General features: G+C 38.0%; 1 protein-coding gene across 1 annotated transcript in view; it reads left to right on the plus strand.

The window, feature by feature from the left end:
- SUCLG2 (succinate-CoA ligase GDP-forming subunit beta) overlaps nucleotides 1-27,517 on the plus strand; it is a 318,113-nt gene that overhangs the window by 55,450 nt on the left and 235,146 nt on the right. The gene's annotated exons all lie outside the window — the stretch shown is intronic.

The following is a 27,517-nucleotide window of genomic DNA, read 5'->3' on the forward strand; positions in this document are numbered from 1 at the left end:
TACTATTGTTTGCTTCTAGATCTAGTCCTCTTCAGTGATGGGATGAGACAAGGGAAGTCTGCTCCTATTTAGTCTTCTTTTTCCATCAATAAATGGGACACGGTCTTTCAAAGTTTAATATATACGAGGATTTGTGAAAATTGGTTTCTGTTCCTGAGACATTCTGATGATAAAAAATGTTATTAGCATGAGTAGAAGAAGCATCTCTGGAATAAAATGACTCAGAAGAATAAAGTTTACCACTTAGAGCCTCTTATATCACTTTCATTTTTGTAAGTTTAAAGAATAAACTGTAGGAAAGTTTCTAATTTCCAGATAAACTGAGTATGGGTGTGAAAGCTCAAAACTTGAATTTGATAGCAGCTGGATGAAGTTTTCAATGTTTTATTTCTTGTCATGGACTCACATATGGTTTAATCCATAGGGACTTTTGCATTTTCTTAGCTGGGAGATAAAATAGCAAAACAGGAATCTTCTCTATCCTTCCCTTCTAGTCCATGCTTCTGTAAGCAGACCAGCTCTGCGTTTTTTCCTCCCATGATCCAAATGTGTGCTGGGCCAGTAAGAAAGGACATTTGGGCTAGTAGGTGTTTTGGGTAAGAGTCAGAGGCTGATCAAATCTGTAGGTTGGTTTTTATTTAATAAGCAAACCTCTTCGTGTTTCTGCACCCAGAGGCCACTTGGATGCTCTCTCTTAGCTAATGCGGTACAAGGCTGTCCTGTGGGGCTGTCCCTGCTGTCAGGCTGCAGTTTCCTCCTCTGGACTTTCAAGACATTATCTCTATTAAGCGTTGGCAAACTTTTTCTTAAAGGGCCAGAGAGTGAAAATTTTAGGCTTTGTAATCACATGCTGTCTGTTGTGATTACTCATCTCTGTTATTATAGTGTAAAAGCACCCAGAAATAATGCATAAACAAATGGGCATAACTGTTTTCCAACAAAACTTGTGAATCTGTGGCTTTGAAATACATGTGAGTTCAGGAGAGTTGATTAAGACTTTTATTCTAAGCTGAGATGGCTAGAAGTTTTACCTTGTGTTTCTACTCTGGTTGGTGATGTCTAGTTGGAACACTGTGCTGAGGATTCTGAGGCTGAGGCCATTCTTGGGGGAAAAGGAGGCAATTGATTAGTAATGTCTATCACAGGTTCAGATTAGGGCAAACTGGCACAAGTGCCCCATCTTCCATCCTTGCCACCAGACACACAAGTACCTTGAGAGCAAAGACTTTGCCATTTGTCTGCATATATATTGCATAATTAGCACAATGCATTGAAGTTCAGGTAAGACTTGTAGAAAGAATGGGCATGTGGCCCGATAACCTTCCTAAAAGCCACATGAAAACCATTTATATTACACAATAGGTGCTTACTAAGCGTTTGTAGCATTAATCTAAATATCTTTTTATTTTAATGCTAAGTCTGTGTTTAATGTCCTTGGCCATCAGTATTTTATCTTTCTACCTAATACAGCTACCAAAGTCTACAATTTATGTTATGTTTTTCTAGTTCTGCCATTACTGTGTTTGTAATTAAGACATTCATATTTCCTACAAATAATATAAAGAATAGAGTGCAATTAGAATTTATGTAAGCATTTCTTTTGAATTATGTGAAGTGGATAATTAGGAGTGTGTGCTTTAGAAAATCAGTTTCACTCTTTTATAGTGAACAGAGTGTAGTGCCTTATATATTTATAATACATACCTCTGAATCCTTTTTCTACAAGCACAACATGCATTTCATGGCTGTATAAAGACTTGATCCATTGTGCTTTTAGGGTTGCAGGATGAGAAGGGCAGGGGACAGGTTAAGAGAATGCTGTGAACCATATAAAGTTGACTTTCCTAGCCTGTGATGTCTGGTCTTGCCAATTCCTTGCTTCTGATGTCTGCTCTTGCCAGTGCTGAACTCATAGGGGGGTCGTCATGTCTCCCTATTCAATGGAAAGAATGCTTTGACACCAAAACATTAGATGAGCAGATTATGCTGAAGGTTTTGAGACAGAAATGTGAAGCCATGTCACACCTCACACACATTCTTCCTCAAACATTCTCACCAGATGTGTCATTCCATCCTTGTTCTTTTTCTCCACCCTTAGGCTTTTCCCTATGTGTTGAGAAGCTTCTCCATTATGTGGAATAGTTTAACTCTGTTCCCAGTTTTGCATATCCCTGCAGCAAAAGCCCTGCAGTTAGCTAGACTTCCTTCTCTTAGATACAAATTTAGTGACCATCTGTGATTACTTAAACATGTCCTGTAGGTGTCATATCCAATCATCCCAAAGCTTATCAAAGTATTCCTTCCAAAGCAGCCTTCAGAGAGAGTTTGAGAGTAATGTACCTTTTTCCCTCTTGTACATTCATATAGAATTGAATACCTGCTTTGTATCATGCAGTGTTCTAGGCGTTGGAAATTGGGCAGTGAGCAAAACAAATGTTTGTCCTATGGAATGAGTTGACATTCTCTCTCTCTCTGTGTATATTTATTTTAAATTTAATATAATAAATATATACTTAATTTCTTTGAATCATACCTTCCTTTCTTTTTCTGTTTTTAACCATTTGGGGTCTAGTCAGGGGTACAGAAACCACTCTAGTTATTTTAACTGAGATCATTTAATATAGGGAATTAATTGAGAAGTATGGGAAGACTAAAAGAGCCAAAAAGGAATTCTGAGTAAAACAAAGATTGTCACTGCAGGAAGCAGTTATCACCCTACAATAATGAGAAGTGGTTGGGATTCTGCACCAACCTAGAAACTTGGAGAGGGGTCCTCCAGCTGTGACGTAGCACAGTGAGGAGGGGCCACAGCTGGCTGGTACCCATGCCTCTGAGGCTGCTCCGGGAGTGCTGGCACAAGTTGTAGGCTGGTACCAACTGCTGCTGCCCTGGGAAAGAGCTGTGGCCAAGGGCGACAATGAAGAAACTTCAAACACAGAAAAAGGAGCAGTTTCCTTCTCTATCCTCCAGCCTTCTGGTCTCTCTGTGGTGTCCATATTGGCAGAATCTTTCGGGAAGCCAGCTGGCAAAGGAGAAAGTAATTTTCAGAGTTCCAGCCCCATAGAGCAGTGAGGTTCTATCAGGAAGGCTTGGAACGGAGAGAAAATAGTTGAGGAACTGGCACATCTTTGAGCCGTCTTCTCTTTCTCTTGATTAACTGTACCGAATCCCAGGGAGGTCATACAGGTCAAATGAGGGAATGAGTGTGAAGTACCTGAATAAACAAAAGTGCTTTCATATGAAGGTAAAATAGCAACTATTTCCTTCTGTGTAGTGGTTTGTTTTATTGTGTACTTGTCTCTTTGGCAGTCTGTGGCATTTCCCAAAGGAGTAACCTAGTTCCGTGGGATTTAAAACAGATATTAAAATTGATTTGAAGAAAACTGTGTAAAATATAGTTATTTTTTAAATGGTCAGAATCTTTAATAAGGTAGCGTGTATTGAGAATCTTTAGGTAAAGAAAATAAAATGATTTATTTCTCAAATATTTGTTTGAGCATGCATTTCTCCTCTATTTTCTTGTGGCATCTATCCAATTTCCAAGTTCACTAATTTGTTTCCTACTGTGTGCCTTCTGCTTTCATCTGATCTTGTTTTCTCTTATTTCTTCATTTTCAATGATAAGTTTTAACTTTTCAAGATTTCTAGTTAAAGTGTGTATTGGTGGCTGTGATCTCCTTTCACATCTCTTTGATGATATGAATTATACTTGTTTAAAACCCTTTGCTCTTTCCTCCATGGTTTTTTTTCTTCAGGCGCTAGCTCTGTTTGCTGTGGTTGGTGCTACTCATTAATGCTATTGGTGGGCCTCTGTTGTTTAATACTTCTTGCTTTTGTTCTCATTCTGTTTATCCTTTATCTTCCAGATTCTCTCTAGGTCTCTAGGAAATCTGAGTCCTGTGCTTACATCTTGCCATCAGTGACTGTGGGAGGGGGGCTGAATGTGTAGCCAGTGCTGTATGCCAGTAACTGGTCTTTTGGGCTGTCCATAGCCATAGGTATCAATAGCTGTTCTCAAGGCCTCAGGTGACTTTTACAGCCTTTAATGTGGCAGTCCCTCCCTCCCTCCCTTCAGATGGGTTTTATTGCATCTGCAAAATATCACAAATAGGTCTGGTATCCTGTTGTTTTCGTAGCTGGACAACTCTTAGATCTTACTTATCTGCTTAAGAACTTAGTTGCTGAACTGTTCCTCTTTCAGAGACATAGATACCATCCAAACATTTTCCAATATCTTTGTATTTAACTGTTGTGGCTTGATGAATCAAAGCAGCTGAATTTGATACTAGTTTAGTGTTGTTTACTTTAAGATAACTCATCTTTCTAGGCCTGGAGATAGTGAATAAACAATGTCTGGCCTCATCCGAACCCTGTGGCTATCTTTTTCATCCAAGAAATTCTGGAATTCAACAAGAGATGCCCCACTCTGCTGAATAATGATGTTGATGGGGAAATGAGCCGACAGACAGCTTATCCTGTAACAGAAACTCAGTGTAGCACCCTTGATTGTGCTGTGTACACGATGGCAGAGTGTGAGCGGGAACGTGTTCCTTTCTATTTCCCCACCACTAGTCATCCTGAACCTCTTCTTTTTCTTTCTAAGGAGACTGACTTCTGCATTGATATGACTGAGGTCCCTCTGCAGAGTTCTTCTGGGACCCTTCACAATAACTGTGCATCTCTTCAGCATGATGTTGACATTTTCTAGGATGTCGACAGTCTGATTGCTGAGAGTGGTCTTCATTCTGGCAGTAGATGTGGCAAAGAGCAGCGGTCCTTTCTTGAGCTATTTCCCCTGTCTTAGGAAAGTGAGTAGCCACAAGTTTGGTGCCTCAGAGATAGCAATCCTGAGTTAGCTTCTGAGGAGGAGCCAAGAGAAGAGAGTGAGGGCCAGCAGGACTTTGGGTAGAGTTGTTGAGGCTCTTTCTCCTTGGATGGCCGTTTGGATGCTGGCAGGCTCTGGCTCGGTGGAAACTAATGGAACCGTATCCCACTGTGATGACATTTCATACCTTCTCTGGGGTTGCTTCTTGATCCCAGATCAGATTGAAGAGTGATTTCACGGAAATCTCTCCTTTCCCTTTCTCAACAATGTTTTAAAGTTGTGGTGTTTGATATTCTCATTTACCATAAGGAAACAAGATGTATTTACTCAGGATTTTCCAGTGAAACAGAATCAACAGGATATATGTGTATGTATGAGATTGATTGTAAGGAATTGGCTCTCACGACTGTGGGGGCTGGCAAGTCTGAGTTCTGTAGGGTAGGTCATAAGCTGGAAACTGATAAGGGTGACGCTGAAGTCCTTAATAGAAATTCCACAGGGGAAGCTGGCTGGAAATTGTGGCATGAGCCAGTGTTGAAGTTGAGTTCAAATTCCTCTTTAAACTTTTGAACTTCTCAGTTCTGTCATTTAAGACCCCTGGTGGAGATTCCCAACATTGCTGAGGGTAATAATCTCCTTTGTTGATTATAGATGCAGTCAGCTGATTATACATGCAAATCCCATCTCAAAATACCTTCACGTTAACCAGCAGGCCAGAGCTTGACCAAACAAATGGACACCATGACCTAGTCTAGTTGATCATGAAATTAGCCATCATACTTGGTGAAAGATCACCAGACCATGAGTGGCGGTTCAGGCTGAGCAATGGGGTCTTCAGCCTCATCATTGAAGCCCATTTCTCAATATTGACTCCTGAAACTGTCCTTATGACTCTGCCCAGCAATATGTTTTCTTTTGTTGTTGTTTTTTTAAATTAATATTCCTATTTTGTTTTTTGTGTCTTGTGTTCTCTATTTGTGTTTCGTCAGGACCAGTTGTTAGATTGTGTTAGTGTTGTATAGCATTTTACTGTAGGTTCTTGCAAGAAAAATTATGAGGACTAAACTTACTTTATATTTCTCAGTGTTTTGAATCCCCCAATTTTTTTTTTTTTTGGGGGGGTGTGCATGGTCTGGGAAGAATCCCCCAATTTTAACAGGGTATACTATGATTAGAGTATAATCCCTTTACTGCGTACATAGTGGGTCAGATTATTTTGTAAGGGGTGTTTTGTCTGTCTGTGCCACGCTGAAGTCTTTCTCATCACCATGTACTTTTCACATGAATGACAGTATTTCTTTCAAAAATTTCCTGAAGGAAAGTGAATGTCATCCATGCTAATGTGGCATGCATTACACAATCTCCTGTCAGGGATTATTTTGACATTTCATTTTCATGTTATCCAGCTGCCTGAAACTTGCTTTGAATTTAACTTCTATGGGTTTTTCATACATTTAAAGGCTGAATTTGGGGGTTTCCCCCTTTTTCCACTGTGACAAAAGAAACTCAATTTAAAATTTTGCCTAGAGGGGTTGACTAACATGAGCTGAAAGATTTGGCATGTGTTTTTCTGATGACTAGCACATTTTATGTTGAATGTTAGGGAGGGCAATGACTATTAATACATGAGATTGTAATCACTTCTGTAATAGCAAATTTGAAAATGGAAACATGAAAACAGATGACTGCCTTCAATGCTGTCATTTTTCTTAAAAAAAAATATATGTATGTATGTCATCTAGTCTTCCATAGTAGTAATATTTTATTCATCAACAAGAATGAAGTCTCTTTCTAAACACAAATAGTGGTCTTTCAACCATGTAGGCACCAATTATCATTCTACTCAGAGAATATTCAGAATGTCACAGAGATGATCCTGGGAATTTCCACAGCAAAGGTCACTAATTTACTACTCCAGATAATTTCTTCGGCATGCTAGTGACAGGTGAACCTGTGAGATTGAGTTAGCTAGGCTGCTCCGAACAGCCTCTATAAAAGAGGAGATGAGAAGTCTGTTGCTAAGAAGTAAATCCCATTAAATTCAAATGTATCCTAAACTATTAAGCATTATTGGATTTTTTAGAAAGAGCATGAGTGGGTTGATTGAAAATAAAGTCTGCCTCTTGCAAACTTTCAACTGAATTTATTGGAAGGGACTTTGGGGAGTAATTTATGGAGGGCTAGCAATTTGGGCTTTGAAGGGGGAGGGGTGGTGGAGGAAGGTGGCAGAGCTCCGAGAAGAGATAGTGAGCTGATGCACTGAGCTGACGTGTTTAACCTGTCATGAAGCTGGTGCTGAGCATGTGTGTAGGATCTTTAGGGTTTGTGAAATACCTTCATGTACATTACCTGTTGATGTCCTCCTAGCAACCTTGAAAGGTTGGATGCTCTATTTTACTAATGTCACTGTTTTACTCTTTCAAGGCTGCAAAATTACTCAAAGTAGAGACCCTGAAAAACACCTTTGTTGGTCTCTCGTACTGGTAATGTTTGGGCAACTTGCTTGAACAAAAATATCTTGTGTTTTCCTTTTACCTGAGTATTATAAATAACCTCCTCTGATGGCAAATATAAATGTGCAAACTTTGGCTGAGATAAACTGTGCAATTAATGGCCCCAGAACAGGTCCTTTTCCCTCTCCAAAACTTGAATGAATGAGCCCATGGCTCCTGTATTAATGTGCCATCTTGAATTTGTTCTTGAGTGAATGCTTTACATGGAAATGATTCTTTAGAACTCAAAACCCCCTTTTGCTTCCATATAGACTCACAGTAGGAGTGGAAGAAATGACCTGTTTTTTAAAAGCAGTTTTATTGAGATAAATTTATAAACCATAAATCCATCTAAAGTATACAATCAGTATCTTCTAGTAAATTCACATCGTTGTACATTCATCACCATAATCAAGCCTAGAACATTTTCACTCTCAAGAGTGTTCACTATGTTATACAGTCCCACGTTTTGTCTTCTGATTCCCTTCTAGTGACATAAGCTTTCCCTTTTGGGTGGGCCACAGTGGCTCAGCAGGCAAGAATGCTCGCCTGCCATGCCAGAGGACCTGGGTTTGATTCCCGGTGCCTGTCCATGTAAAAAAAAAAAAATAAAAAAGCTTTCTCTTTTGACCAGAATTGAGTGTTAATTACACTCAATATAATATGCTACCATCACTTCTATCCATTTCCAAACATTTACAGTCAACCGTATTACATATTCTGCACAAATTAAGCATCAGCTCTCTATTCCTGTCGTCATTCTATCTTCTGATGACCTATGTTCTAGATACTAACACCATGAGTTTGCTAGTTTTATTTAGTGAAGTCATATATTTGTCCTTTTGGGTCTGACTTATTTCAGTCAGCGTAATGTCCTCAGGGTTCATCCATGTAGCCACATGCTTCGTGACTTCATTTCTTCTTATAGCTGCATGTATTCTATTGTTATTTATGTATATGTATACATGTATAGGTGTGTATACACTGCATTTTGTTTATCCACCGGTTGATGGACAGTTGGGTTGTTGCCACAGTTTGGCAATTGTGAAAAATGCCGCTGTTAACATCGGTGTGCAAATGAATGTTCATGTCCCTGCTTTCAGTTCCTTTTTTCAAAATTTATTTTTTAAATATTTTTAATGTAAGCAAACACCAAACATGCAAACATTCTTGATATACATTCTTGACATGGTTACAATCAATGGCTCACAGTATCATCACATAGTTGTATATTCATTTCCATGATAATTTTTTTGAACATTTTCATCTCTCCAGCAAAATAAAGAAAAAAGAAAAAATCATACATACCATACCCTTTTTCCCTCTCAATGATCACTAGTATTTCAATCTACTCAATTTATTTTAACCTTTGTTCCCCCATTATTTGTTTATTTCTTATCCATGTCTTTTACTCATCTGTCCATACCCTAGATAAAAGGCGCATCAGATACAAAATTTTCACAATCACACAGTCACATTGTGAAAGCTATGTCGTTATACAATCATTTTCATGCAACATGGCTACTGGAACACAGGTCTACAGTTTCAGGTGCTTCCCTCTGGCCACTCTAATATACTATAAACTAAAAAGGGGATTTCTGTGTAATGCATAAGAATAACCTCCAGTTAACCTCTCTTTTGAGTATATATCTCACAGTGAGATTGCCAGATCAAATGGCAGTTCCATATGAAGGGCCCTGAGGAAACTGCCAAACTGTTCCACAACAGCTATATCATTCTATTTCCCAACCAACAGTGAATAAGGATTCCTATTTCTTCAAACCATGTCTAATGCTTGTAGTTTTCTGTTTCTTCTTTTTTTTTAATAGTGGCTATTCTAGTAAGTAGGAAATTATTTCTCATGGTAATTTTGATTTGCATTTTCCTAGTGGCTGGTGATGTTGTACATCTTTCCATGTACTTTTTAGCCATTTGTATTTTCTCTTTGGAAAACTGTCTATTCATTTTAAAATTTGACCATTTTAAAGATTGGGTTGTTTGTCTTTTTACTATTGAGTTATAGGGGATCTCTTTATATATCCTAGATATTAAACCCTGATCAGTATGAGGTTTCCAAATATTTTTTTCCATTGAGCAGGCTGCCTTTCACCCTCTTGAAGCAAAAGGTATTCAGTTTTAGGAAGGTCCTGTTTATCTATTTTTTTTATTTTTTTGTTTGTGCTTTGGGTGTAATATCTAAGAACTACCTCCTACCACAAGCCCTTGAAGATGATTCTCTACATTTTCTTCTAGGAGTTTTACATTACTCGTTCTTATATTTCTTTGATCATTTTGAGTTAATTTGTATGCAGGGTATTAGTTTGCTAATGCTGCCAGAAAGCAATATACGAGAAATGGAATGGCTTTTAAAAAGGGAATTTAGTAAGTTATGAGTTTACAGTTCTAGTGCCTAGAAAGTGTCCAAACTAAGGCACCAAAAAGAGGTTACCTTCACCCAAGAAAGGCTAATGCCATCTGGAACACCTCTGTCAGTTAGGACAAGCTGGCATCTACTTGTACCTTGCTCCTGGACTCCATTGCTTTTAGCCTCTGTCCCCTATGCTTGCTTAGCATTTCATGGGAAGGCACACAGCAACGTTTCCAAATGTCTGGGTCTTATGTTGGCTCTGTTAGCTCTGAAGCAATTGTTCTCCAAGTGTCTGTGCCTGCTCTGAGGTTTCTTCAAAATGTTTCCCCTTTTAAAGGACTCCTACACTAATCAAGACCTACCTTGAATGGGTGGAGTCACATGTCCATTTAATCAAAAGGTCACACTCACAATTGGGCATGTCACAACTCTGTGGAAATAATTTAATTAGAAGTTTCCACACTACAGTATTGAATCAGGATTAAAAGGAAAGGCTGCCCCCACAAGATTGGATCAGGATTAAAACGACTTTTTTGGAGTACATAATAGATTGAAACTGGCACATGGGGTAAGATAGGTGTCCTCTTTCATTCTTTGTGAATGTCCAGTTTTCCCAACACCATTTGTTGAAAAGACTGCTCTGTCCCAGTTGAGTGGACTTGGCAGCCTTGTCAAAAATTGACTGACCCTAGATGTGAAGGTCTGTGTGTGAAGTCTCAATTCAAATGCCAGTACCATTGTCTTTTGACCACTGTAGCTTTGTAATATGCTTTAAAGTCAGGAAGTATGAGATCCTCAACTTCACTGTTCTTTTTCAAGAAGAAATAGCTTCCAAGCTATTTAAAGCCCATTATCCTTCCAAATAAATTTGATAATTACCTTTTCTATTTCTGCAAAATAGGATGTTGGAATTTTTATTGGTATTGTATTGAATCTGTAGAGCAGTTTGGGTAGAATTGACTTCTTCACAACATTTAGCCTCCCAATCCATGAATACAGAGACTCTTTCCATTTATTTAGGTCTTCTTTGTTTTCTTTTAGCAATGTTTTGTGGCTTTCTGTGTACAGATGCTTTTCATCTAAGGATGATTTCAACCAAGGTTAAGTTTATTCCTATATATTTCATTCTTTTAGTTTCTATTGTAAATGTACTTTTTTTTTTTTCAGATTGCTCACTAGTAGTGTGTAGAAAAACCTCTCATTTCTGCATGTTAATCTTGTATCTTGCCACTTTGCTGAACTTGTTTATTGGGTCTAGTCACATTGTTACATATTTCTGGAGACCTTCTAAATATGGGATCATGTCATCTGCAAATAGTGAAAGTTTTACTTCTTTTCCAATTTGGATGCCTTTTATTTCTTTTTCTTGGCTAATTGCTCTAGCTAGAACTTCCAGCATAATGTTGAATAACAGTGGTGACAGTGGCCATACTCATCTTGTTCCTGATCTCATTGGAAAAGCTTTCAGTCTTTCATCATTGATTATGATGTTACCTGTGGTTTTTTAAATGTGCCCTTTACCAAGTTGAGAAAACTCCCTTCTATTCCTATCTTTCAAAGTGTTTTTGTCAAGAAATGATGCTGGATTTTGTCAACTGCCTTTCGATATATATTAAGATGGTTGTATGTTTCCTTTCCTTAGCATTGTTTATATGATATATTACATTAATGGATTTTCTTGTGTTGAATCACCCTTGCATACTGGCATAAAACCCATTTGATCATTGTCTTTAATTCTTTTAATGTGCAGTTGGATTCAATTTGCAAGTTTTTGTTGAATATTTTTGCATCTATATTCTTTAGATAAATTGATATGTAATTTTCTTTTCTTGAGGTATCTTTATCTGGTTTTGGTATTAGGGTGATGTTGGCTTCATAGAATGAATTAGGTAGTGTTCCCTCCTCTTCAATTTTCTGGAAGAATTTGAGTAGGATTGGTATTAATTATTGGAATGATTGGTAGAATTCACCTCTGAAGCCATCTGACCCTGGGCTTGTCTTTTTTGGGAGGTTTTTGATGACTGTTTCATTTTCTTTACTTGTGATTGGTTTGTTGAGATTTTTTATTTTTTCAGGAGTCAGTATGTGTTGTTTGTGTGTTTCTAGAAAATTGTCCATTTCATCTAAATTGTCTAGTTTGTTGGCATACAGATATCTATAGTATCCTCTTACGATTTTTTTTAATTTTGGTAATATATTATTTTTGTAATATAGGCATTCAGGGTTATATATTTTCCTCTCAGCACTGCCTTTGGTGTATCCCGTAAGTTTTGATTTATGTTTTCATTTTCATTTGCCTTGAAATATTTATTGCTTTCTCTTGAAATTTCCTCTTTGATGCATTGATTGTGTTAGAGCATGTTGTTTAACCTCCATAAATTTGTGCATTTTCCAATCCTCTGCCTGTTCCTGATCTCCAACTTCATTCCATTATGATCAGAGAAAGTGCTTTGTATAATTTTAGTCTTCTTAAGTTTAAATCAAGATTTATTTTGTGTCCCAACATGTGGTCAGTTCTAGAGAATGATCCATGTGCATGTGAAAAGAATGTATATCTTGTATTTTGGGGTGTGTGGTAGTAAGATTCAGTTGTCAACTTAGCCAGGTGAACGTGCCTGGTTCTGCTGCTGTGGACATGAGCCAATGGTACGTGAACTTCATCTGTTGCTGATTACATCTGCATTCGGCTAGGAAGCGTGCCTGTTGCAATGAATGATGTTTGACAATTGGCTGGTGCTTAAATGAGAGAGTGCAGTGTAGCACAGCCTAAGCAGCTCAGCATACCTCATCTCAGCACTCGCCGCTCAGCCCAGGCCTTTGGAGATGCAGAAAGAAATCATCCCGGGGAAAGTTGTTGGAATCCAGAGGCCTGGAGAGAAGGCCAGCAGAGATCACCCTGTACCTTCCCATGTAAGAAAGAACCTCACTTGAGAGTTAGTTGCCTTTCCTCTGAAGAACTAATGAAATAAATCCCCTTTTATTAAAAGCCAATCTGTCCCTGGTGTGTTGCATTCTGGCAGTTAGCAAACTAGAACAAATTGCACTGTTCTGTATATGCCTACTAGGTCTAGTTCATTCATCAAATTATTCAACTTGCTTGTTTCCTTATTAATTCTCTGTCTAGATGTTCTATCTATTGTTTTGAGTGGTGTATCAAATTCTCCAACTATTATTATAGATACATCTATTTTTTCCTTCAGTTTTGCTAGTGTTTGCCTCATGTATTTTGAGGCACCATGGTTAGGTGTGTATGGATTTATGATTGCTATTTCTTCTTGGTGGATTGCCCTTTTTATTAACATATAATTTATAATTTCCTTCTTTATCTCTTGTAGTAGCCTTGCATTTAAAGTTTCTTTTGTTCAACATAGATATAGTAGCTACCTCAGCCTTTTTTGTTTGTTTGTTTTTTGGATACTGTTTGTGTGGAATATTTTTTCCCAGCCGTCCACTCTCAACCTATTCATATCCCTGGGTCTAAGATGAGTCTCTCGTAGAGAGCATATAGATGGCTCACTTTTTTTTAATCCATTCTGCCAATCTATGTCTTTTGATTGGGGAGTTTAATACACTAATATTCAATGTTATTACTGTAATGGCAGTATTTGCTTCATCTATTTTATCCTTTGGCTTTTATATATCATGTCTTATTTTTGTCTCTTTTTATATTGTTTTATTTACCTTTACTGATACTTTTCATTCCTATACTCTCTTCTGTCCTTCCCTTACAACCTACAGGACCCTCTTTAGTATTTCTTGTAGGGCAGGTCTTTCATTAATGAACTCTTTCACCTCTACTTATCTGTGAATATCTTAAACTGGCCCTCATTTTGAAGGACACTGTTGCCAAGTAGAGAATTCTTGGCTGGTCATATTTCTCTTTTAGTATCTTGTATCTATTCACTGCTTTCTCACCTCCATGGTATCTAATGAGAAACCAGTGCTTAGTTTTATCTGCATCCCTTATATGTAATGAATTGCTTTTCTCTTGCTGTTTTCAGAACTCTCACTTTATCTCTGGTGTTTGATATTCTGATTAGTATATGTCTAGGTCTATTTGGCTTTATTCAGTTTGGAGTTGCCATTATTTACTCAAATATTCCTTCTCCCCTTTGCCCCTTATCTTCTCCTTCTGAGACACCCAAGGCATGGATATTTATGTGCTTAGTGTTGTCAGTCAGTTCCTTGAGACCCTGATCAATTTTCCCATTTTTTTCTCTGTGTTTAAGTTTGGATACTTTATCTTTTAGTTCTCTGATCCTTTTTTTTTCGCCTTTTCAAATCTGCTTTTGTGTACTCTAGTGTATTTTTAATTTCCTCTTCTGTGTCTTTCATTTTTCTCATTAGATGTGGTATTTTTTTTATGCTTTCAAATTCTTCTTTATGCTCACCCAATATTTTCTTAATGGCTTATACCTCTTTAGCTATCTTCTTGAATTGGCTTAAGTGATTCATTTGAATATCTGATTAGTTTTTCCATATTCTGTATCTCTTCTGACTTTTTGATTTGCCCCTTTGTCTGGGCCATATATTTCTGTTTCTTGGTGTAGCTTGCTATTTTTGCTGATGTCTAGTCATTGGATTATCTTGGTAAGTTTATTCTGAGGGTCAGATTCTGTTTCTTGGCAATGCTGTTGTTGCTGATTGGGTTTGTATTAGTGTTATTCTTTGACACCTGGTTCAACAGTGTTGACCAACCAGGGCTGGGCCAGGGACCCTTGAAGGTGGCACACACCAGTTCCACAGGGCCCCTGGGAAAGAATCAGCCTTTAATTCTGCTCCCCAAGGGTTCACTTTTCTGGCCTTCCCATCATATGGCCTCCTTGCCTGAAAGTCTTTTTGAGGTCCTCTCAGAGGTGCATTTTCCTTGCCTCCCAGCAGAAGGTACACTTTGGCAACCTATTCCTCTGAGCCCTCTGAAGGCAGGCTCTTCTTAGCTGTTGGCTGCAGGCAATGGCATAACCATGTCTGGTTGGACAGGTTGAAATCACTGGTCCCCACAATCCAAATTCACTGTCTAAAAGCTGGAACAGTGCTATACCACATCTGACCCTGTTCTTGGGACAGTGGACCTCTGCTGCCTTTTCAGTTTGCTACTGTCTACCTGCCAGGGATAAGACAGCCTGAAACTTTCTACCTCAGCACCAGGAGCCAGGGCTGAGGAGGGTTTTTCACTATCCCCTCACCAGAGCTTTTCACTCTCTTCATCCCACACTTTCCTGGGTGTTACACAGCACTCCCCCTGATCCCCAGAGCTCCAGAACTGTTGTACCAAACAGTTTCTGCCTGTTTCCTAATTACTTTTCTGGGAGGGAAGTGTACCCAGCTTCTCCCTAATCAAGAAGTATTTTTTTTAAATGTGAGATGAAATAATGACTTTAGTTTCTGGAATAACTTATGAAGTTATTTATTCATGCAAGAAGTGAATACAAACTTGACTTTTATGAAAATGAAACTGATATGGTACCAAGCCACCTGGTGGAAACCTTTTAGACAGTCCCTACTTCCTTCCTTCCTTAAGCTCGCCTGCCCTATAAAGATACAGATTGTTACTTTGGAAGGGAGGTTCTTTCTACATCTTACTTTTGACATTTTCTTATTAAAATTATTTTTTCCAGCTTACCCTTTTTTTGCTTTTTGGTGAAAAATTACATCTTTATGTAATTATAAATTAATTGCATTAAATATATAACTGTTTTTATTTAGAAAAATGGAGAATACTGAGAATAGTATCACATCATTGGGTCTAAGTTAAAGAAGTTTCAGATGTTTTTAATTCTCATATTTGCTCAGATCATTTTTAAATAAAACATAACTGATAAAGCTGAATCTCTTCATACCCCATCGCAAACTCATGCCCCTTTTCTGATCTCCCAATGTAGTCATGATCCTAAACTTTGCATCTCACCTTCCAAACTATTTTGGTGCATTAGCTTTTATTTCTCTGTATTTGTTTTTTAAAGCTGCCAGAATACTATATACCAGAGATGAAATGGCTTTTAAAAAGGGAATTGAATAAATTGCAAGTTACAATTCCAAGCATCTGAAAATGTCCAAATTAAGGCACCAACAAGAGGTTACCCTCACTCAAGAAAGGCTGATGCCATCCAGAACACCTCTGTCAGCTGGGAAAGCACATGACTGGCATCTGCCAGGGTCTTTGGTTTCTTTTTTCAAAGAGCTTCGTTGAAGGCATTTTCTTTCTTTATCTACAAATGTCTGGGTCTCATGTTGGCTCTGAAGCTTTTTCCAGAGTAGTTCCCTCTTAACAGACTCCTGTAGGTGGATTAAGACCCACCTTGAATGGGTGGAGACACAGCTCCATGAAAACCACCTAATCAAAAGGAACTATCCACAGTTGGGTGGGTTACATCTCCGTGGAGACAATAAAAAAGATCCCACCCAACGATATTGAATTAGGATTGAAGAACATGGCTTTTCTGGGGTACACAACAGTTTTAAACCAGCACAGTCTCCATTAAATTGTTTAAAATATTTTTTTATGTTTAAGTGTGTATAGTTTTCTGTGTTCCTCTTGTCTGTTACCTGTTTTTCCTTCTCTCTGCTTTGCTTTGGAAATATATCCATATTGATGTATTTCAAGAACTGATTCATTCATTTGAACCATTTTAGAGCATTCCATTGGATATGCCAAATCTTATTACTCCTTAATTTTTTATTTCTTCTTTTTTTTATTCCTGCATGGTGTTTCTTTAATAAGGGAGGCCATGTGTTTTCTCCTTGAAGAGAAGCTGCAGATGGGCCAGAGTAGCAGGATAGGGCTGCATCAGGGCAGTTTTGCTTGTTACCTGCTGGGATTAATATTAAATAATGGAAGAAGATTATAAGATCAAAGACCTGATAGCTCTGATGTTGTGGAATGATATACAGGAATCTAAATAATTAAGTGTAATGTGAAGACCAGTTGGGGCAAAAATCCAAGGTAAAAATTCTTTCTAAAGAAATGTTTTTTTTAACTTAACAGGCACCTGAAATTCACCATATTCATGTGTACTAACATTGAACAGTGGGCGTTTGTGTGTGTGTGTTCCTAGATTTCTCCATCTCCCTTAAACACCACATCTAATCAATTAGAAAGTTTTATTTTATCTTCAGGCTATATCCAGAATCCCTTCACTTCTATCCATCTCCTTTTCCATCCCTCTTTTCTATTATCAGTTGAGGGAGTCTGCAAACTATGGCCTACTGGCCAAATCCCGTTTTTGTAAATAAAGCATTACTGGAACATAGCCATACCCTTATTTTATATATTATCTGTGGCTGCTCTTGCACTACGAAGACAGAGTTGAATAGTTGCACCAGACACTATTTGGCCCTCCATACCTAAAGAATTTATTTTCTGGCCCTTGATAGAGAATTTTTGCCAACTGTCCGGTTTAATACATCTCTCTTTAACTGGCTTTCTGACTTCTGTACTTGCAGTCTCTAAAAAGAAGATAGATGTGAATTTGATCTTGTCATTTTCCTGCTTAAAATTTTTTGTGATTACAACCAAAACTCATGACTGAAGTTTACAAGTGCCTATGTGATCTGGTTTTGCTCACCTTTCCACCCTCATCTCTTACAGTAATCTCATAGTTCCTGCTCGTAAGAACCCTTTTCCTGCCTTGGAGCCTTTGTCCCTACTGGTCTCTCTGCCTGGTATGCTTCTTATAATTTCTTCACACAATATATCAAGTTTCTGCACAGATATTTCTTCCATGTGACCACTCAGTCTAAAGTTGGCCTCCATAATTGATCATGTAATTTCCTTCATAGATCGGTGTAATTACATTCTTAATTAATGCATTCACTTCTTTCATCTCTACCTCCCCTCCTAGGACATACAAGCTTTGTGATGGCAAAGAACTGATGAATCCCAAATGCTAAACACAGTGGTGATCGTGTTATAGGTATAAAGTACAAAATTGCTAAATGAGTGAACACAATATAGGTTCTGTCATTTTCTTTGGTTTCCTTGTCTTTACTACCTTAATTTGTTTTCTTTCTCTATATAAATAAGTCTTGCCCACTTCTGCTCACAGTGTGAAATTAAGGTGATTTTTCCCTGCAACATAACCGAGCTGGCACACTCTCTGGTGGCAGGAAACAGGCAGGCAGTTTGAAAGGATGCTTTAGAGGCTTTTATACATTTGTTTCTGCTGGTGTGTTTATGTGCTAATGTTTATCAAGGTTGCATTTTTCCCTTCCCTTTCTTGCTGCTGGCAGAGCAGCAGTATGGAGTTACGGAGTGAACTCTCCTTTGGGCATTTGTCCTTACTTAAAAGAGTTTTACATTTCTTTGCTCCTTAGGAAAAAATATGGTGCTTTTCTGCTAACCTAGGATAAAAAGGATGAGGCAATATCTTTGAGAGTCTTAATTCTTTTGACTTAGTAAAATCCATCCAGCAGCCTCTTTTTCATCCAGAGCTTCCTATTTCCTCCTTGAATCTTGTATTCAGTATGGTTCTGTAACTGCCTGCAATGGAATCCATAAACCAGAGCCTCCTGCTTCTTCTCTTGCCCCAGCTGATTTCACTGCTCCAGTTCCACTTTTGTGCGATAACATTTGATTTATTACTACTGCCTCATTGAAGTGTTCAGACATACCTGGATTTGAAATAAGACTCTGCCTCTAAACAGCTCTGTCACCCTGATTAGGTACTTAGCTTCTCAGAGTCTTAATGAGCTCATCTGTAAAATGGGTTTCTGCCAGTTTTTTCCCTCACAGGATTGTTGAGAGAATTAAATGAGATCGTGCTTACTGAGTATATAGCACAGTTTTTGCAACTTCACGGCCCTCCTAAAATGTTAACTAGTGTTATTTGTTTTAGTTGAAAATCACAAGTCAGGGTACACAGGTGGTTCAGTGGTAGAATGCTCGCCTTTCATGCGGGAGACCCGGGTTTGATTCCCAGACCATGCACCACCACCCCCCATCCCCCACACAGGAAAAAACAAAAACACACAAGACTTTGCTACTCCACTGCCTTTTGGGAAACTGGCTGCTCTGCGCATTTCCATCCTGGTCTGTGCTTTCGTTTAACTAGCTTGTTTGGGCATGTTTTTCTTCTTCAGAGGATAGATGGCTTTCTTCAAAGCATATTCTGGGGTTAAGGAAACCAATTTAAAACTAGAGAGACATAGGCACCCTTTTTGGAAATTATTCAATGAGGCTTATTCTTATTTCCCAAGGCGCCCCAAGAAAAATTAACTCTGTAATAGGAACCTGTTATGCTTCACTTTCTGGGTAATTTGAAAGCTCAACTTGGCATTTCTTTTCTGGTAGGACAGATGATGATGGTGATGGTGATGATGATGATGGTGATGATGATGATGATGATGATGATGATGATGATGATAATTTCAGCAGATGCTGCCTGCCTTACTGCTGGGGGCTTTAGGTAGAGAGAAGTGTGGTACTTTCAGAGATGCATTTCCAAGTGGAGCAAAAACGGCCCCAGGCTCTTTGTCTGATCCCACTTTTCCTATGAAGAAGAGCTCAAATACTGTTTCTCTTGATCAGTAAACTTTAACGTACTTTTCTTCTATAGCCATCTACTCTAATTATATTTCACATCCCATCAGCACTGCTTTTTCAGGTACCACATCATCATCATTGCTCCTAATTTGTTGGCCACCTTATTTTGCTGATTTTTTAAGTGTAAATTAATACTTTTATGTAAAGAATGGCAGTATAGTTTTTGTTAGTGGTAGTTGTAACCTTTCTTTTTATTGACACAAGCTTCATAGACTGACAAAAAAAAAAAAGAACAATGGTAACAATAGAAAGCTAATAGTTTTTTTAGGCAAGTGGATTTGGGTTCAAATCATAGACTTCTTTGCCACCTTTGTGGCCTTAGACAAGTTACTTTGCCTCTCACCTTGAAATCTCCTAATCTTGTGAAATGAGGATATCCTAACTCAGTTGAGATGGAAAGTGAATTTGCATATCTTAGTTCAAATGCCATGTTTTAAGGTACTTACCAAATGTGCTGGTTTGAAAGGATATATGTCCCCTAGAAAAGCCATGTTTTAATCTAAATCCCATTTCATAAAGGCAGAATAATCCCTATTCAATACTGTATGTTTGAAACTGTAATCAGTCATTTCCCTGGAGATGTGACTTAATCAAGAGTGGTTGTTAAACTGGATTAGGTGACGACATGTCTCCACCCATTTCGGTGGGTCTTGATAAGTTTCTGGAGTCCTATAAAAGAGGAAACATTTTGAAGAATGAAAGAGATTCAGAGAGAGCAGAGCAGAATGGCATAGCCATGAGAAGCAGAGTCTGCCAGCTAGCGACCTTTGGAGATGAAGAAGGAAAATGCCTCCCTTTTTCTCATGAGAGCTTCATGAAATCTGAAGCCGGGAGAGAAAGCTAGCAGATGACGCCATGTTCACCATGTGCCCTTCCAGCTGAGAGAGAAGCCCTGACTCTGTTCGCCATGTGCCTTCTCACTTGAGAGAGAAACCCTGAACTTCATCAGCCTTCTTGAATCAAGGTATCTTTCCCTGGATGCCTTTGATTGGACATTTCTATAGACTTGGCTTAATTGGGACATTTTCTCAGCCTTAGAACTGTAAACAAGCAACTCATTAAATTCCCCTTTTTAAAAGCCATTCTGTTTCTGGTATATTGCGTTCCGGCAGCTAGCAAACTAGAATACCAAATGGAAGATTTTTTTTAAATCTTTTCTCTTGTTTATTACTATTCTTTTTCTGTCATTGTTGAGTGATTCATATACAAGAGATTCTACAGTTATACTTTAAAATTACATCCCCCAATGCATTTAAAATGAAGTAGGACACAGTGGGCACTTTTTAAAAAAAAATGTGATCACCCAGTATTTTTATTGTTTTTTTTTGTTTGTTAAATCTTTACATGTTTCACTATTCCCTTCTACATTTTTATATTTCTATATTAAATAATAATGGCTAATATATTTTTTAAGTTCTCATGATGTGCTGCTGGGCACTGTACCAATTGATTTCTACTCGTTAGTTTATTTAATCCCTACAGCAATCCATGTTGGTTTTGTTACGATGCTCCATTTTATAAATGAAAAAATTTAGCTTCTCTTTCTTTCATCCATAGGGTAAGGAGGGTTTCCAGCATTCCTACTAGAGTTTGAGAACCCCGCCCCAGGAAGCTCTTTAATTGGCTAATTAATTTTGTTACAGTGTGCAAAGTGGGAATAACCCAAGTGGAGACTCATCAGAACATTCCAGTTCTAGACGAAGAGGTGTTATATTTTTCAAAGGTGATTCCAAATGAATACCAAGTACTTTGGCTCAAACACAGAGTAAAATATAGCAGCATGTTGGTTCCTACATCCCTGCTCTTTCTTCTACATCTGCCATTACTCTTTTCTCCTTTCCATAGACTTAGGCGTCTAATCACGATGGTTGCTTTTCTTTATCTGTTTCTTGAGTGTGATTTCATTCTGAAGGAGGAGCTGGCATGCTGCATCTTTGTATTCAGGCCTAAATAGAATATTATTAGTAGTATTGTTATTATGATGATTATTATGCCTTTTACGAACAAGGCTCCCCTTTTATGGGATCACACAGTTAAAATGGCCTCTTCAACAGAGCCTGTTTTAAGCATGTGGGCCTTTTATGATTCTCACGTTGAGACACATTTTGAGTTATATCTGTCTTTTCATTTGCACGAACATGTTTATTTGAAGCCCGGTATTTCCTAGGTAACGTGGCTAAGGTAGATTTATGGGTGCTTATTTGCATGCAGAATAACATTGGCAAAAACTAAAATATAACAACCACATACCAACTTTTGGCCTGCTGCAGCCCACTGAGCATCTGCCTCTGTTGCCATGCCTATAATGAGAATGAAATATACTTTCCTCTGTGTTTACAGCTAATTCCTTGTTTGTATTCTACTGTCGTCATCGCTGTTGAGAGCTTGAAATGAGGTTTAAGAGCCTCTTCATATCTAACAGCAGGAGTTTATATTAGAGGTGGTGAGTTCTGTGTAATGGAGAATGCAAGCTCCAGCTCCCCCACCTGGATTTTCACACCATACTTGTAGACCCCTGCTACCTTAAAGTAAAGGACCAAACCCTTCATTTTCTAGATATATTAGTAGAGACCCAGGGCTACACAGGTGAGTTAAAGCCTAGGTTTGATTGCTTCCTCTGGATGCTGTTTTTTTTTTTTTTTAATTTTTATTTTTTTTGGCATGGGCAGGAACCAGGAAACGAACCCAGGTTTCCAGCATGCCAGGAGAGAATTCTGCCACTGAGCCACCATTGCACCACCGTGGGTGCTGTTTTTAAGTAGATTGATTTTCATTGCACACATAGTAAATGAATTTGTTCTTTAAAAAATGTAAAATACTATAGATTGGATTTAAGATTCCTTTGATCACCACTTTCTTGGTCTGTTATCCCCACATTGACTAGTATCAAATAAACTCTGGGTCTTTTCCTATACATTTACCTGTATGTGTATTTTATCTTTAAAAGGCATAGAATATTGCTTTGTGAGTGGACATGTATGTCTAAATCATAAATGTTATTCTACTATATTTATTGTTCTTCAGTTTACTGTTTTCTTTCTAAAATGTGTCTTAGAGAATACTCATTGTTAGTTTATGCAGACATAAATTAGACTAGACTAGTCAATGCTGCTATAATGAGTTATTCCCATAATCTCAGTGCTTAACTCATCTAGGGTTTATTATTCTTGTACATGTGGGTCAGGGAATTCCCGGGCAGCTGTCATCATGTAGTAACTCAATAATCCAGGCTACTCCAACCCTGTGACTCCAGCATCTCAGCTTGCATCTTCCAGGTCATTACAGCCAAGGAAGAGGGACCTGGAGAGTTGTACATGGTCTTTGATGTTTTGGCACACATTCAGAACTAATAACAAGAGACTTTAGAAATATAGGAAGCTCATGGATATTGGGTGATACTGTGTTGCCACAGATAAGAGCATCTACTTTCCTTTATATGCTTCATATACTTATATAGTTTGAATATATTATACCTTATTTAGCCAGTCTTCTATTTGATGAGCATTTAGAACATTTCCAACTGTTTTCGTTGTTACATACAGTACTATACAAAAGACTCTTTTATGTATCTCTGGTATATGTGCAAATGTTTTGCTTGGATAGGTACCCAAGAAGTAGAATTTCCAGGCCATAGGATGTTTTTAGTTTTTATATATGCTGTCATGTTAGCTTTGAAGGTGGTTGCATCAGTGTTTCATTTTCATGGGACATGTATGTATAAGCCCATTTTGCCATACCTTCACCAATGATGTCATCAAATCTTGATTTTTTATTTTTTACTACAATGGTATCTTCTTTACTTTTGGCAGGATGGGTTCTCATTTCCATGCCGTTATGTATTTTCCTGATTCCTAATGCGTCGTCAGCTTGGCCTGGTGAACTGGCACTGCTGTGGAAAGTCAGACTGAAGAAAATGAGGGGCGAAGTGCAAAAAGCCAGTGGGCAAATATGGGTCACGTATTTTCTTGTGGGGGACACTCTGTGTGGTGACACTTCTCGTTCTCCCTTCATTGATTTATTTTCCTGACGTGCTATTTCAGTAGTCTCTCCACGTCTAATTTTAAAACTATGGGGTGAAGGATGATTTTTTGGTCGTGTCATTTTTTTCTGTGTAGCTGTCTAATTTTGTGCTTTGAGTTTTCTTGTGAAGTTTTACCCTCTTAGTCATTTTTTTGTTTTTAATCTCTTGGTTCTTTTTGTCCGTTCCCTCATTTTTCATTCTTTTTCTTCTACCTCTGCTTCCTTGTTCCCATAGGCCCTTAAATCTTTATGTGCTGTTTTTCTTTTAAGTTGTATTTTTCCCTTTTCCAAGCTTAGAAATGTTTTCTTGGTTAAAGAAACGTGGAATGGAAAGGAACAAGGGAAAGGTTAATGTACAAGTCCCAAAGGAACTATACCGGTGTGACTGCCTGTCCCAGGTGGTTTCAGAACATGATGCCGTTTCTAAGACAGTCACTTTTCCAGAGTCCTCATGAAAGAGGGGGAAGAAAATAAGAAATAGACCAGTTCTCATCCCACCCCGGCTCACTTTCCCTTATTAGGCCCCAAGGTTCCTGACTGTAAAATGGGGAAATTGGACCCCCTTGGTCCTTTTACCTTGGAACTCAGATATATGAAACACATAACTGAGAGGAAAACTGTTTCTGAGTAGAGACTTGGTGTTCCCTTTATCAGCAGCCTGCCACTCCCCTTCCCTTCCCATGCCTGAAGAAGGGAGCACCTTTGGGCTTTGTGGAGTACATGCAGGGTCGGTTGGGAAGATGGGAGATCACACCAGGTCATTTAATAGAAATTAACAATCTGGTAGAAAATTAGTACAAAGATGTTAGAACAGGTGGAAGGCAGATAGGCTGGGGAGGCAACCCAGAGATAGACAACAGCAGGGATTTTCTACCAGTCTTAGGGGTGGAAAGAGTTGGTGTTATCAGAACTCAGGTCCAGTGACTCATAAACCACCAGTGTTTACTTTTCGCTTTCCTCATATGTCCATACTGACGGAGATGGCTTCCTCATTCTGGCCCCAGGGTAATACATCAGCTATTGCCATCCCCAAGGCAAGAGAAAAAGAGAACTTGGTTAGGGTAGGAGGGATGGCAGGTAAGTGTTGGCCCAGATGTGTCACATATCACCAGTACGTACAGCTAACTGGTCAGAGGCAGTTACATGGCCTCTCCTAACTTTAAATAGGGCAAGGAAGTGCCTGAAAAGTGGAAGGCTGGTAGTATTTGTTGACTGGTACTGATGACAACCACAAAGGGAGAAAATAATACGTTTCTGGATTGTTTTGACTTTAGATTTTATAAATCCCTAATCTAATGCATAGCATATGGCAAATGCTCAGTTAATAGTAGTTGAAACTGCTATTGTTATTATTATGCAGTTTATTCCATTTCCAGCATTCTTTATACTATCTGTTTTTAGCAAGTTTTGCCTCTCCTTTTATCCCCCTGAAAATACAAAAAAAAAAAGCTTAAGTTGTTCCTCTCTAGACTTATCACAAATTCTTATAAGTGAAGTTTTGACTTAATGAAGCTTTAGACCCAATCAGGGACCCTATTCTTCCAAGTTTGGGATTAACAAAAATAGGTGATTTTTCTCTATGGAGTAATAGCTCCTGTTATTAGCATTGACTTTGGAACTTTGGTCACTGTCTTGGTTTTCAATTTAAGAGCAACCTCTTTTAAGCAGGCTTTCATCTGAGTCAATGTAGAAACACTCAATATGTATTATATATCTATGATGCTGGTCTGTGGATCAATTGCAATTAGTTTACAGCAGATTACATTAACATATCTTAAATTAATATGGCAAGTGTTCTGATGAAAAGGAATTGACCACGACCACAATGTGGCTGTATTTAATCTCTCTCAAATGCTCAAATGTTTTTTTCAAATATGTATTTTTTCTGCTTCAGTTAATGGCTTTAAATTGGTATGTCAACATAGACTTAATCTATTGGTCTTCCCCATTTACCTTATTAAAGTAGTCCCACAAAATGGCATATATCTAGTGTTTACTCTTTCCTTTCATTAGTACAGTTTTGCTAAATGCCTTAAACTTGTAGTTTTTTTGGTATGTTATAAGGCATTCTACTAAGATTATTAAGACTACAAGTATGTTCATTTACGAAATTTTGCTTTTCAAATTGCTGATGTTTCAACAAGACTTTAAAAAGTCAGAAGTAAGGAAGATCTACAAGTTGACAAATAATTTAGGAATGATGTGAACATTGCTTGTCTGGTATTTATTTTTAGCTCATAAGATGAAGTGCAGCCAACTTTTAAAAACATTCTTAAAATATTAAAAACATCATTACCAGTACTTATAAAGGACAGAAGAGATATCTCTAGCTAGATCATGTGGAAATTTGGATTTTTTTTTTTACAAGTGTGTGTATATTATGTTTTATTTATTTCAAGTCTTAAGGACTAACTTTTCTGTTGGTAGAGGTAAGTTTCTAGAAATGAAAAATTGTATCAGGACAAAAGGTAGTGTTTATTCTTTCGGCCATTTAACTAGTAGTTTTTTTTTTTTTTTTTAGTGTCTTCTATACACCAAGTTCAAACAGTCTTCATAAAGCTGTAAAGCAGTTTAAGACTCTGCCCTTGAGTAGAACCCAGTGTAGTTGTAAGGTTCTGAGTCCTTTTTGGAATCCCCATTTTCTCAAAAGAGCTCTATGAGTACAGCAAATTACAGGAAAAAAATTACACATTAAAAAAATGACACATTAGAGATCACAAAACCTAGTGATTCTATGTGGTAAAACTCTGTAGATGCATTTGACATCCACTGAGGGCATGGCAAGTGATTTGCCTGGTTGTGATCCAGATGTGTGGTTGATTTTTTGGTTTGTTTGTATGTTAAAGATATCCTCATCTTACCTCTTTGGAGTTGTGGTTCCCTTGCATCATGACTCATGGATGAAAACAAGTTGAAACTGAGAGTGCTAGTTTGAAACTTTTATGTACCCTGGAGAAACCATTTTCTTTCAATCCTCACCTGGTATTGTGGGGTCAGACCTATTTAGGGTAGAAACTTTGATTGGATTGGAGATGTGATACACTCAGTTGCGGGTGTGACTTTTGATTGCATTGTTTCACTGGAGATATGACACACTCAATTGCGAGTTGAACCTTTTGATTAGATGGAGATGTGACCCCACCCATTCAGGGTGGGTCTTGATTAGTTTACTGAAGTCCTTAAAAGAATCTGGCACAGGGAAACATTTTAGAAGAAAGCTCAGACACAGACATTTGTAGATGGTCAGAGACAACTTAGCCACACATGTGTAAAAATGGAGACGCCCCGGGAGACATTGGGAGCTGAAAAGGCCAGCCGAAGCTGGGCAGGAATCAGAGCTCAGCAGATGTCACCATGTGCCTTTCTATGAGATGCTAAGTTAAGAGTTGAAACCAAGAATTTTGCCCAAAAGCAGCTGAGTTAGGACCCACAGGTGCTTAGAGAGGGAGCCACTGGAAGCAACTGAACTGGAAACAAAGACTCTAAGATGCCAGCCGCATGCCTTCCCAGCTGGCAGAGAAATCCCAGACACCATTCACCTTTCTTTATAGTCAAGATATCTTTCTCTGGATGCCTTAGTTTGAACATTTTTAAGGCCTTAGAACTGTAAATTTATAATTCAATAAATTTCTTTCTAAAAGGCAACCCATTTCTGATATATTGCATTCTGGCAGCTTTAGCAAACTAAAACACTAAGTGGATTAATTTTTTCCTGGTTTTGTTTTCTTTTTTACAAATGGGGCTGAGGTTTGCTAGGAAATGCTGTTGATTTTGGATAAAGTGAAAAAAAATTTTGTTCATGTCATTCATTCTGTCCTTTGACAAATTCCTTTTAACAGATAAAAACTGATTTATAGTGTATTTCGCAAAACAACTTCTGCTTGATATTTAAGCAGTGTTGCTTTAATATACAAGTTGCAGTTTAGAAACAAATTTAATTCATGGTGACTCTTTCAGGTTCCTGCATTTAGCTTTGTATGAGAGATAACCTCATTAAATGCATAATGACTGTACTTGGACTCCATTAAAAAAAACTGTGGTAAAGAGATTAGTTTTTGGCCCATGACCTTAATGATTTAAAACAGTTTACCCCAGATACTTTATAATGATTGATGATGCATGTTCTGTTATTAAAATAATGCTACGAACTTTATGTGGGAGGGCAAGAGGCAGACCTACACTGTATAATAGAGTTCTTAACATGTTTCTATACTTACGGATTCACACGTTACAAAAATATTGCAGAGCCCCCTGTACACTTCATACAACTT

The sequence above is a fragment of the Tamandua tetradactyla genome, chromosome 15 (genome assembly GCF_023851605.1).
Source record: "Tamandua tetradactyla isolate mTamTet1 chromosome 15, mTamTet1.pri, whole genome shotgun sequence".
NCBI lineage: Eukaryota > Metazoa > Chordata > Mammalia > Pilosa > Myrmecophagidae > Tamandua > Tamandua tetradactyla.